This window comes from Diabrotica undecimpunctata, chromosome 8 (assembly GCF_040954645.1).
Source record: "Diabrotica undecimpunctata isolate CICGRU chromosome 8, icDiaUnde3, whole genome shotgun sequence".
Classification (NCBI taxonomy): domain Eukaryota; kingdom Metazoa; phylum Arthropoda; class Insecta; order Coleoptera; family Chrysomelidae; genus Diabrotica; species Diabrotica undecimpunctata.
The window spans coordinates 120,845,483-120,859,535 of NC_092810.1; the positions used below are offsets into that span (position 1 = coordinate 120,845,483).

At 32.8% G+C, this 14,053-nt stretch overlaps 1 protein-coding gene across 2 annotated transcripts in view; it reads left to right on the forward strand.

The window, feature by feature from the left end:
* dac (dachshund family transcription factor) overlaps positions 1-14,053 on the forward strand; it is a 442,638-nt gene that overhangs the window by 314,526 nt on the left and 114,059 nt on the right. The gene's annotated exons all lie outside the window — the stretch shown is intronic.

Consider the following 14,053-nt stretch of genomic DNA (forward strand, 5'->3'; position numbering starts at 1 on the left):
AGTGACGAGGATTAATTAATTTTTGGGGTCTTAATTCAAATTTAAATCGGCCAATGTTTTGTTAATTCTGCTTTGTTAATTGCTAGGACGGTTTTCTGTAAGTTTAGTTGTGGAAGGAGGACGCAGATTTTCTTTTTTGCATCTGGTTATCCTTTGTTATGTTTTAATTGATAAAACGTGCTAAAACCTTTGTGACGAAAGTGAACAAAACATCGTTGCCTTTAAAATGAAAACGAAAATGGGGATATTTACTTAATTTAAAATGTACATGAGAATTCATTCATATAATTATATAAAGTGTATATACTTTTTTAAAACTAATTTTCTAAAAACGCTAATTGGAAATTACGATATGTGACTCGAATTTGGAATAAATATTATTTTTATTATGTCTTGACTGTTGTTATTTGCTCTATTTTGAAATGTTGGTGTGCCCATACTGTATAAAGTACTTATATTTGTTTTAAAACGCCAGTGTTTAATAACGAGCCAATAGTTGTCTCACTCTCTTTTCTCCAATACTATCTATTCTATAACTCAACTCAAACTACAACAGTTTTTTGACGGCAAAGGCATCATGAATTCTCATGAAAATGGAATTTTTAACGCAATATTGATTTCAATTAAGGAGTCTTTAAGTCTCAGTGAATGAGATATGAAACATTACAACTTGTGGCTTTCTGAAAATACGATGATCTTTATATAACATATAAAACCATCAGAAAGGGAGGGTGAATATATACATGTTCAATCTAAAACTCCCTGGTTTTTTGCCTTTCGCACTGGGTACGTACATTACCATAGAAAATAAAAGCAAAAGGACTTTATGACTCTATTAAAAAAGTAAACTCTATTAAAAAAGTAAAATCAATAAACACATTATATATATATATATATATATATATATATATATATATATATATATATATATATATATATATATATATATATAAGATTATATAAATCCCTAATATTTACAAATTAAAATATGGGTAATAAAGATACAAAAAACCAGTTGTTACTTATAACCCAGATTGCTTTACAAAAGGTGAACGAATAAGTATAAAAACACAGCTGTAAGCTAAAATATGATAGGGCAAGAAAGACCAGTCGCAATGATTTTCACAGCTGATTATCAATATGTCAATATGTATAATTATCATAAATATTTATGTAACTCACTAGAATAATTTTGTATATAGGATAAATAGTAATATAAGCTATATATAGATATAAATGGTAAAACTCACGTACAAAATTATCATACAATACCGTAAATACATACTTAAATAAACGTTACATGTTCCGTTAAAGTTAGATTTAAATGTTCCAAATAAAGGTTAAAATGTTTTTCAATTCGCGACACAAAATTCAATGGATTCAGCACAGAAAAACATGGATTTATAGCAAGTAAACGTATTTAAATATAACATTAACAAAATACATATACTAGTCAACGGTATTCGATGTAGCAGCAAATAGTTTTGGTAACAAACTGTGTAGCTTGCACTTTGCCCTAATCGAATGATAGCACCCGCTATCGAAAACGATGTCTTCTTCGACTACAGCAACCATAAAAGTATTGATGATGGCGGAACGAACTCCACTCCTAACTAAGACACGACTATATTATTTGTCTGATGGAACGACTCTCTCGTACTGATGGCGGAACAGCCTCTACTACTGTCTTGTTTGACCGATGGAACGACTCTCAGCTACTGGCTGCAAAGACGGCGGTTAGTTCAAGAAATGTTTTTTACTAGTTGACGCCACGTGTAGGCGATAATTTCCAAGGCGGTCGGCAATTTTAACTAAAGACAGTCAAGAAACAGTCTTTTATTTGCAACAATGTATTACAACCGTTTAACTGTTCGATAGTGTCTGTATTTTTGTAAGCGGATATTGGCTAACTATACGGGGAGAATCAAAACTAACAAAGAGTCTGTTAATATTTTAGCAATGTTTATATACAGTTGCAAAACTGCAACACAACTAATGAACAAAATCAGGATAAGGCCACTCCAAAAGAAAAAATACATGCAAATGTTTAAGCAAAAGCGAATAAAGCCATGTGGATTGACAGAATTCCTACAGAAATAATTATTAAACTTGTATATCATTATCAAATAAGTGTGTTATAGACTATATAATACCATATATAATCATCATCATCATCAATGGCATTACACTTCTTCGTGTATCATTGCTGCCTTTATCTTCCACTCTTGACGGTCCTGTGCCACTTTTTCCCGATCTTCACTGACTGCATGTCAACCTTACTCCAGGCCATCCTATAGCTCTTTTCACGTTTGGTCTTTCGCGAAACAAATTATTAGAGATCGGCTGTTTTTACTCCGACTCACATGTCCTGTCGATCTTAGTTTATTGGGCTTGATGAATATTACAATTTGTCAAAACTAGGAATGACTTTGAAAATCCTACAATCAGCACAGCCACTTGCTGCGCAACAAAATTGCCGAAAATTACTTGTAAATAATATTACTTATTTGAGGTTCCCAAAAGGTTTTTCTAGCAGTGATTACATATGTATATTCAAACAGCTTGTATGTAAAAATAACGGTTGAGTTTACCGAAAGTACAAGCTGATTATAGCCGCAAATGTCAAACATGGAACAAAAAATTTCGGTTTGGCAGTGTTGGCACGTTTTTATAATGTAGATGTCGTATGCTTTAAATATAAAAAGATAAAGCTTTAGGAAAGTACATTTTGGTTATATTATATCATGAATTCTGCAATTTTTGATTTATATAAAACAAGAATGAGTAAATATTTGTTTTTTTGGAGATTAATTACAGTTAATTATTAGAAATTTTTTTTGGCGATAACCCTTTGATAGATTAGGGGATATATTTGGCAATCGTCAAATCAACAGTTGCCAGATTGCAACATATGTTTGCAATCAATCTCGTAAGAGACAAATATTTACTCGTTATTGTTTGATATAAATTAAAAATTGCAGAATTCATAAAACAGTATAATCAAAATGTACTTTTTAAAAGCTTTCTCTCTTTATATTTGAAGCATACAACATATGCATTATAAAACATTTCAACACTGCCAAATCGAAATATTTTATTTCATGGTTGACATTTGCGGCTATATTCAGCTTGTACTTTCGGTAAATTCAACCAAAATAACTACCGTCAACATCTTACAAAGGAAATACAACACTTGTATTCCTTTGTATAGTCTCTTATATGCACAAGTTATGAATAGAATAATGACACATCTAATAAAATACATAAATTTCAGCAATATGCGGTACAAAATTTAATTTTATCAAATTATGAAAGTGCTCTTTCGTCTTATACTGAAGTTAATATTATATAAACGATAAACAAAGCTATACAAGAAAGCAAATGAAGCCGTACATCATAAGCCAAAATATATAGGTTATAAATTATAAGAAAGCTGATTATAAATTAATATAAATGAAGACAAGACGTTTACAAGATGGAAAACAAAATACTACCCAAAAAATACTCGAGGGGATAAAGAAATATACTAACACCACGAAATCTGGCAATAATAAGGTTGTGAAAATGGCACAGGCAAAGTCTAGTCTTCTTCTTCTCATTGCGCCGTCTCCTTTCGAAGGTTGCCGATCCAAATGGCAATTGTAGTTTTGGAAACTGCTGCGCAAAAGATCTCTACGGATGAGCGGTCGAACCATCTCCTCAGGTCTTTCAGCCACGAGTTCTGGCGTCTTCCTACTGATCTTTTGCCCTGTACTTTTCCTTCCAGTATAACTTGAAGTAATTCATATCTTTCGCCTCTCAACACATGAGCCAAGTATTTCAATTTCCTCTCTTTGATTATTTTTAGTAATTCTTTTTGTTTAGTCCCTGTAGGAAAAAAGAAGAAAAATTACTTATACTTGTATTATAAATGGAACATATTAGTGTTAGTTTCTAATAATAATAGTAGTTGCCTGTATAGCAATTATTCTGAAATGAGACGGTGATGTAATTTGTAAATCGACACGGCGGGTATTATCATAGGACATACAGAGTTATATGGAACATCAGCATTTGTCAAATGTCAAGCGATTAACCGGCTTTGCAGGGTCCCAGTTCACTAGATCCTGCTGGCGGCTTAACGTTGACGCTCCTGCAATGATTTGTTAGAGTTGGAAAACGATCTGCCACCGCACACAACACACAACTTCATCTGACGGGGGCTTGAATAATCACGGTGTCACACCAAATAACGATTCTGCCGGTTCGTGCACATGCATTTTTACCAATGTAAATCTACTTTCCCCGTTCCTCTCAAGTCGCGCTTAACTAACAAATAACTCGCATTTCTCATTTAATTCAAAGGCTTAAGTTATTATGCAAAGGGTAAAGAATTGTCGGAATCGTGACTTACTTCAGAATAAGAAGGAAAATGATAAGAATATGATAATATACTATTTAAATACTCTTGGAATAAATTATACCATTAAAACCGAATTTTGTATGAACACAATAAAAGACATGGCCTTATTTATCATTTATTAGATCAACAATCTCTTACGCTATATTTTCTTGTGATTTTTTTAGATACTTCCATTTATTTTTTATTACAATAAATATTAGCCTCCGTATCACTTCTCAAATAGTCTGCATCCATTACTTACGCGCTTGTAATTAACATTTTTTTTCGTCAAGAATTTTCTTTTCTAAAAACCCTCTGATCTTCTATTTTTCCTTTTAAAATCCGCTGCAGTATTTTTTCTCCTTAAGGGATAAACTGTTTAATCGAGAAGGACCAAAATTACTGTTGGCGTTTGAAGACCACTGGAACATAATTTGATAAGTCACATTTTTGGTTTTGTTCAGAAAGTTTAAAACTCTGTGATTATGTTAAAATAGGTCTTACAATTAATCAGCAATAAAAAGAATAAAACTTGCTATATTGGTTTTTGGTTTACGTTTCAGTTAATTATTTGTCTTTTATTTGTCTACATGGACTTAATAAGTTTTTGTTCTGTAAAGAAATACTTTCACGTTTTTTACTTATAAAATCATTGTCTGTCTATTTTTTGTAAAAAATAGAATACATAAATAGAACAAAGTATGTCATAAAAAACACTTGACTATACCCAGTATATATGTTTCGACAGACTCATGCCTCTCAGTGAACGTTACCCTTTATATATTTTAACTCATATGTATCAGTGGACGTTACAGACTTTGACGATACCCTGTAGTCTTGTTTTTTTAATATAGTTTTATTGTATACATTTGTTTTGTATACAAGCGTTTGATACCTCAGACAACAAAATTCAATAAAAATACGCCACATTGCCTTTTTGACACGACGCCATGTTTGTTTTAATAATCGTCTTTCTCCACCCTTTCCATTGATACCTCATGCCTCATGATCCGTCTAGCCGTTTCCGAGCTGTACGACTTTGCGACCAATTTGCTATTTTGGGTCTTTAATTTTATTATGAAGATTTACATGGGAAAATGATCAATTTTGTGCTCGAAGTGAGGTTGTTACCCTTCTTAGAGTTTTTTCCACGAGCACAAGATAATTGATCACTCAAACACACTCGTATCTGCCATGATTATTTTGATTTATTAGATACCAGTATCAAACGTTGTAAATAATCACTTTCACTTTAAAATAAAACAAACTGAGCAATAACATACCCTTCAGAACACAGAAACTAAAAGCAACTGTAGATATTAGGTTACCCAATGCCGCATGCATTGTTGAGAAGACGAGTTGTATTTTGTAATGAATTCATAAATTGTGAAGACAACTTTTGGTTCAACGTTGCATTTTCCGATGAAAAACTGTTTTAATTATATAGCAATGGTCGAATAAAAGTTTATAGGCTGAGAAATCATAGATTTGGAGTACGGATTATGTTATAAACATATTCTTGAGAACATAATGTTGCCGTCAGTGATCCAGAGATTCCTCAATAACAACTTCATCTTTCAACATGACAATTGCCATATGCATTCTAATAAAATTGTTTGAGAATGGGAGGAAGAAACTCATGTTAATGTTCTTCCGTGGCCTTCCTGGAGTCCAGACTGTAATGTTTAGCTCTTTAGGACTGTGGTACTTACTTACGATACTACTCACGATAGGTTTTATTAAGCTTTATTATGATATCTAAATTAACATTATTATTCATGTTCACTCACATGGAGTCCCTAACTTAATTGTGTTGCCCATGTCTGGTTGTCATGTCACAGCTGTCACTTATGGTTCCGTTTACCAAGTGCAACGTTGCCAAGTATATGCGTACATGAGAACCATACATAACACAGACCTTAAACACATCGAAAACGTGTGGGCAGCGTTGACAAAGAAATTAAATAAAAGAAATCTTAGCTCATAATGGGCTTTCACCAAATATTCATTTTGTTACTGTTAATCATTGTTTAATATAAAAAAGATTTAAAATAATACTTCTTTATTTTCGTTATTAAGAACATAATCCGTTTTAAGTCATATTCATTTAACCTATTCAAAAAACTTCTTTCTATAATTATATTACATTTTGTAAAATAGAGTTATTTATTTTTGATTTTTTTATTTTAATCACTTTATTCTGGACACTCCACCGGTAGTTAACGTCACTTTGACGCAAAATTTGCGTTTAAACGAGTTAACAATTCAAAAAATCGGCTACTATTTACTTTAAGATATGTAAGGATGTAAACTATTCAATGCATACAGTCGTAAATCATTACATAAAATTAAAATAAAATCTGGACATCATTATACGATAAAAAAGTTTCCAAACTGGCTAACTCATGAATTACTAATAGATTGGTAGTACTGGCAAGACCACAATGGCAGTGTATGTGTTATATCGTGTAGCATTAATATTCTCAAGGTTGGTCCGTTGTGAAAATAAAAAAAAACAAAAATTAAAAAAGCATTAAAACCGCTTCAACAATATATTGCAAACCTGATACTTAAACTATATAAATAAAAACTATGTACCGTATAAACAAAATGAATTATTTTCATTTAAATCACGCTACCAACAACAGTTGACATCTCTTTTTATTGCTACAATAATTAATTTATTCTCTTCAGTTAACACATAAAATTTCTTCTAACCCAATTGCTCACTCAACTATTCCACTGAGCAAGTATGTGAAAATCTAAAATCAACATAATATGCCTGGACATTAACGATGGTAGAACATATTATGTTGGTCTTTCAATATCCCATCAATTTTATTTTTCAATTGTAAATGTAGTGCCAATTATAATAATGTTTATGAAAGAATGTGGTACATTTTTCTAAATTTTATATTCTGTAATATTGAAAAGGCAACACCCAATAATGCATAGGAAATATTATCGAAATATTAATAAATAAGGTATGTTGAAAGTACACTATACCTGCATTGAGAAGACTAACTGATTTTAATTGGTTTGATGAGTTTGAACGAGGTATATTGCTGCGAAAAACTAAGAATTGCGTTTCGGAAAATTGGCAATAAAATTCGTAGACATGCGTACAGGATACTGTAGGTTAAACCAAAGAGAATAGGCAACAATTTCGTACAGTTTCTACTATAAGTTCGTTGTAGGAACAGGTCCTTTGGCTTGTTACCTTCAACCGCGTCTTATGCCATTGACCTAAGATTGCAATAGTATTAAGAACGTGTCCAGTGCCCAGTGTCCAGTGTCGACTAAGCAAATAAGTGGCTCCAAAGAAGTTTAAAGGATTTTCCTTTTGAGGCATCTGGGTAGGTCCTATTTACATACATAGTTTAATTTACCAAATACTGCAAAGTCTAATTCTATGCGACGCGGGAGCTCACATGTCTGGTTATCTCTGCCCAACCGAATTTCATGTTCTATGTACTTATACGATGCAGTCCGCACAGTATCCGTTCCATCAATAGTAATATTACGATTTCATCATCATCATTCTGGCTTTATAATCCTGCGTGGGTCCTGGCCTCCTCAAGAATTTCTCTTTGATGTTATCAAGGAACCTTGTTCTGGGTCATCCTCTTTTTCTCTGAACAATGGGTGTATCAAGAAGCGTTTTTCTAGCTGGGTCATTTTGTTCCATCCGCATTACATGCCCTATCCACCTCAGGCGTCCTATCTTAATATGTTTTACGATATCAGGTTCCTGGTATATTCTCTAAAGTTCGAAGATATATCGTCTTCTCCATACTCCATTGTCAGTCACTGCTCTATAGAATATTACGATTAAGCAACAGATTATTAAAAATATGCATTAAAATACGATATTAGTCCGAGATCGGTTAGTAACGTTCTCTAGAAAAATAATTTCCTTCCTTATAAAGAAAGGCTGTTTCGAGAATTATCTGATGAAGATTTTGATCGAAGAATTGAATTTTGTAAAACCTAATGCAAAAGGTTAATATGGACTCTCATTTTACAAATAAGATTACGTTTTTTCCGATAAAAAAACTACATTCACGATAAATGGTAATAATAATTGATTATTTTTTATTATGTCTGTTTTTTCATATTTTAGTGAGGTTGTACATAAGGCTAGAAGACTACTTAAAATTCCCTGGACAGATCACACAACAAATGTGGAAGTATTAAATCGAATGGGCAGAGAACGAGAATTGCTGCCAATAATAAAAAGAAGAAAAACTGCTTATCTGGGTCATATATTTCGAAATTCCAAGTACCAGTTCTTAGAGCTCAATATGGAAGGGAAGATAGAAGGAAAACGGGGCATCGGAAGAAAGAAATACTCATGGCTTAAAAACATAAGGAATTAGACAAACCTCGATGCCCATACACTCTTTAGAGCCACACAAGACCGAGAGGAGTATGCCAGAATTGTCACCAAGATCCACTAATTGGATAGGACCCCATAAGAAGAAGTAGATAAGGCGTCTACCTATCTGTATACCTCGTCGAATTCTTTATTCATATCTTTTAATGTTGTTGATGGTGCTGCGGAAATCAATAAAACTTTCAACTATTTCTTATCCTGTAATGTTCTGAATTTCTGTTCTGTTGTTCTATCGACAATCATTACTTTTGTCTTGTTTTTATTAATCCGTAGTCCATGTTTCTCGCTAACTCTTTATAGTTTGCAGAATATCAATGTAAATGTTTAATTACAAATTAAATCCTTAATTTTTAATCTCACATTAATCTTAACGTATTATTACGTATTATTTTACCTATATACCTGCTGCAATAATTTCATAGTTCGAATTATATTTGTGTAAGCATCTAGGGACAAAAATATAAGTTGCAAGGTGCAAGGCAGAGTCTTTTTTATGAATTGTAGTTTTATTTATGAGCTTACAAATTGGAGATTGAACGCTTAGGAGTTCATAGTCTAACAGAATATTTACCTCAATAAAGCACGTTAAGTCATTGTTTGAAGTTACGTCGTGAGTATTTATTAGCTAACAATAAATTAATTACTCCCTGACTTCGAATTATTTCACATCGTCGATCGAGAAGTTCGTACATAGGGCAATTGAATTTATATTCGAATTACAATATATTCGATTTTATACAGTAAGCTCTTCTTTACTTTTGGACAATAAGCAATGTATCATCGTCACATCAAAAATTGGATACTCCACCTACTGGAATGCCTCATTTTCATTCATCTAGAACAAGTAGAAATATCACTAGTAATGCTAGAAAGAGCAATATTGTTGAAAAGTTATTGTCTAACAATGGATTAAAATCCAAATATTTTTTAATCGATTTTTCGCAATTTTTTCCTAAAAAAAAAAATTTTATAATTTTTATAAACGTTTGTGCTTATTAAACGCTTAGTACAAGTAAAGGAATTTTTATTATTACAATTAGTCAATATCTTAAGCATATTAAAGGAAATAAATCTCTCATTAATGCACAAATCAATTTAATAAGGAAAATCATGTAGACTAAACTTTTCCTTTTGCCAGTCATCGTAGCTCAAAGATAAGCTATGATTTATGTATTGGAGGATATAATGAATTGCCCCTTCCCAGTTTCCCATCTTCAGCGCTGGCATTCAAAACTGACTTCCGGTTTGCTTGGTAAAAATCCTTAATTTCGTATGACGTTTGCAGATTTGTATTATAATTAATGATAATGCCAACCAACATAAGATTATTTTCGAGGCGCTAACACTAATTTTACTTGAATTTTACCCTTATTTTGTCAGCCGTAAGATTTCAGGACCGTATCAAATATACTACCAGGGGCGTAGGTGACATTGCAACATAATACATAATGAATATTAGATGCATAACAGTGTTCAATGTCGGCTTCAAGATATTATCGGGAATTATGAACAGCCGTTTTATTCATTTTCGGAAGAAGTAATTGGTGAATACCAATGTGGTTTTACACCAAAGAAGTCAAGTATAGACCAAATACCTATGTTAAAAGGTGTACATGAAAAATATGCTGAATTTAACATACCAATTTACAAATATCACATTGATTTCCAAAAGGCGTTTAAACGAGTAGATGGACAAAAAATGTTTAAACAACTATCCATGTTAGGAATACCGTAAAAGTTAGTTAAGCTTATACAAATGACTCGAGGATTCCAAGGCTGTGGTGAAAATAGATGGCGATATGACAAAGACTGAACTTACTCTGAACTTTACCTTCCATCATTTTTCTTCTTCTTGATCCTATTCGTTACATTCTTACTTTTGTATCAAGAGAGAGGTTGTGACTCTTGAAGATGGCCCCCATCCGATTGAAGGTGGCTCTAGCTTTTCCGATGCACGCTCTTATCTCCTGGTTGTTGGTCCATTCTTCATTTGTTATGGTGCCGAGATAGTTGTAGTGCATCACTCTTTCTACAGGAGATCGGTTGACGTAGAGTTGAACTTCTGTTATCCTTCTCTTGCTAATTATCATAAGCTTTGTCTTCTAAACGTTTATATTGAGTCCATATTGTTGACTGTAATACGCGATTTTGTTCATAAGAACTTGTAGGTCTTCTAAGTTGTCCGCAAATACTATAATGTTATCTGCATATCTGATGTTGTTCAGCCGGTAAGCATTTAGTAGAATACCTTCGTAGTTTCAGTTTCGTGCAAAGCTTCGATAAACATTCTTTCAGTGTACAGATTGAATATTAGAGGAGACAAAATACAGCCTTGCCTCACTCCACGCATGATTTTCACATAGTCAGTGTCTTCACCTTCAACTTTGAGATTTGCTGTCTAGTTCCAGTAAAGATTTCTAATTATTTTTAGATCTTAGTTGTTAATTTCTGTTCCTTTTAGCATTTGCATTATTTGGCGTGCTGTACTCGATCAAACGCTTTCTCGTAATCAACCAGACATGCGTATACGTCGCAGTTGACGTCTCTGCATCTCTAGAATAAGACTTGTACTGAGAACAAAGCCTCTCTAGTACCAACAGCATTTGTAAACCCGAACTGGTTGGAGAAAATTTGACTTTCACACAGCTTGTAGATTCTCTTATGAATTATCTTTAGGAACAATTTTAGAAGATAACTCATGAGGCTTGTACATCATCTCATCTTCGCATTTTTTGACTTCTGGTATTCTTGGAAGTCCAATAAACTCAGATTTCAGCCATTCTGTTGGTTTTTCTCCAGAGTTGTATATGTCGTTGAATATCTTTGCGATTATTATTGCTACCTTCCATCATATTGGAAGGTAAAGTTCAGGGTAAAAGATCAGTTGAAAGACGCCAGATCTCGTGGCCGAAACAGATGATTTGACCGCTCATCCATAGAAATCTCTTATACAGCTGTTTCCAAAGCTATAATTCCCATTTGGATCACCAACCTTCGAAAAGAGATGGCGCCATAAGAAGAAGAATATATGAACGGCTGTAATAATACAAGATCCACCCAAATATAAGCATATACAGATGATGTAGTCATATTAAACTGCAATAGAAGAGCATTAGTTGAAAAAGCTATAGATTTGAAACGGGAAGCCTCTGCATTTGGTTTAAATATAAATAAAAGAAGATAGTTGGATCAACTTATTCTAGCGATGGTTCGTAGATAATAAAAATGAACTTCGAGCTGGTTGAATTAATACAGAGCGCAGATATTGTAGAGTTACAAAGACTAAACTGACTGGGCCACTTAGAATGCCAGGTAATCGAGCTGTAAAAGTATTTCAGAGACTTTCTCTTGTCACTTTCTCTTGTCCAAGCAAATAGGATAAGACAAGATCTTAAAACCCTGAACATCAGGCAGTGGTGAAGGAAATTCTGGAGAAATGTCAGAAGGAAATCTGACATTGCAGAATGGAAGATCGTTGTTAAGCAAGCCAAGACCTACAAAGAGTTGTAGCGCCATTGAAAGAAGAAGACGAAGAAGAAGAAGAGGAAAAAGACTGAAGAAAATTGAAGCTTTTGAAATGTGGCTTTATCTTCGAATCGTGAAGATATCTTGTTACTAATCAGAACGTCTCATTAGGAATACAAAAAAAAAGAACTGTTAACCGCAATAACATCATGAGGAACAGCGAAAGATATGGAATGCAGCAAATAATTTTACAGGGAAAAGTAGAAAGAAAACGAAGACCAGGATGGCCAACGATTTCAAGAAGCAATCTTGAATCAGAAAATTCAAAGTGAGAAAACAATTACTTGTGCTGGATAGAACACAAAAGAGTAATTAATTTATATTTAAATGGGAATAGTGATAAGCAAACATGGCGAAATACGAAAATGAGGAAAAAGTTGGAGGATAAAAATCACACAAAATCTGTAAAATATTAAAAAAAAAAAAATAAGAAAAGAGTCTAAAACAAGTAAACACAAGTCAAATATGAAAAGGTTCGATCAAACAAATAAACTTAATATAGAAAAATTACTGTAATCTAATTATACGACGAGATACGACGCCGTCGGATCTCGTGGTTAAAAAACCTCCGACAATGGTTTGGGATATCCTCCGAGGAACTGTTTCGCAGAGCAGTCAACAAAACCATGATAGCCTTGATGGTCGCCAAGAAGATCAAGAATATTTGTATACAAATGGCTGTAATGAAATCAGAAGCATCTGTTATGAATAGAGGCCGTAACAGATAAAAATATATTGAGGAAAGTTAATAAAAATTATTGAATAATGTATCTTACGTATTTCTTACTGTTGAGTGAAATTAGTTCTTGGTGCGCCAATGGAAAGAGGATGAGGATTCGGCAAACAAGCAGCAACTTTCAAGCGATGACTCGTGATTCGTGATTGTTTGAATAGGACGGCGGCGGACGAAGCATTGCGAGCTGATAAGACTCCGATAATTAATCTTAATATTACGTTCTTCAATTGTTCTCGGTCGGTAATATAATGTTACAGTGTTTGCTTTTTAGACTCCTCTCCCGAAGTCCAACTCCCAACCGCCGATACTGTACTTATCTTCATCAATGTATCTGCTAATTAAACTGAAAGGAGGACTTTTTTCGTTTTATTTGCAATAAGGTGCAGGATTACATTCTTCTTGTATTCTGTGTATGTTAAGAATAATATATTGTGTTTATGTTTACATGAATTATTTAGACATAAATTGACTGGAAGAATGTAACCTTTTTGGGTATTCTGTTTAAGGTTTATTTTATTAAAGGATTTAAATATTTATGTTGATTAAATTTTCCACTATGTTTCGTTAGTTTTTATATGTACTATTTACATTGTATGTCAAGAATCAGTGCTACCGATATGGTGCTAAAAGATAAAAAAAAACAATAGTTTTATCATCTATAATAAATTTAATCACTTTAAATTCCTAAAGTTGTGCACCAAAGGGCTGTTGCCAAATATAAAATATACTAAAACAATTTATTAGATGCGCTGTTTCTTTTCGTCCTTCTGAGTGTACGACGAAGATAACTATTGATGTTACAAATCTGTCAGAACTTGTAAACGGGTTATTTGAGGTTATATTTTTAAAAATTTAATTGGATTTGATTTTAATTTAGTAACATATTTGATTAAATTTAATTATACATCTAGATGAGATGACATACATTACATTACAACAATTCTGACGCATTTAAATAGCCGGTCTAAGCAGTTAATGGTAAATTTAATCGAACATTTTGAAATCAAGATTCTTT